The sequence below is a fragment of the Nanorana parkeri genome, unplaced genomic scaffold (genome assembly GCF_000935625.1).
Source record: "Nanorana parkeri isolate BGI_ZX_2015 unplaced genomic scaffold, ASM93562v1 scaffold4331, whole genome shotgun sequence".
Taxonomy (NCBI): domain Eukaryota; kingdom Metazoa; phylum Chordata; class Amphibia; order Anura; family Dicroglossidae; genus Nanorana; species Nanorana parkeri.
This window is the reverse complement of record NW_017310594.1, coordinates 14265-14535: the sequence shown is the minus strand read 5'-3', so window position 1 is coordinate 14535 and position 271 is coordinate 14265. Positions and strand designations below refer to the sequence as shown.

At 48.7% G+C, this 271-nt stretch overlaps 1 protein-coding gene across 1 annotated transcript in view; it reads left to right on the top strand.

Annotated features, from left to right (window-relative positions):
• The window catches only part of BBOF1 (basal body orientation factor 1), a gene marked incomplete at its 5' end in the record, with an annotated part of 10382 nt that overhangs the window by 2074 nt on the left and 8037 nt on the right, over positions 1–271 (top strand). The window lies entirely within an intron of this gene.

Here is a 271-nt window from a genome sequence, read left to right as displayed (position 1 = left end):
CCGCCGAACGTCGTACGATGCTCGGCGGGTTTTCGAACATGTCCGTAAGTTCAAAGTCGTGCGACCGTACAGTAGTAGAGGTCGCACGGCTCCCACACACCTTACGATCATCGTACGATCGCGGGATTTCCCATCATTATCATAATATTATCGTAAGGTGTGTGGGGACCTTTACAAACAGAGCAGACAGAATCTGGAGCAGCTGTGCACAGTATCGTCAGATGGTTGAGTTCGGTTTGGAAAATGAAAGATAGAAGCTGATTGGTTACTG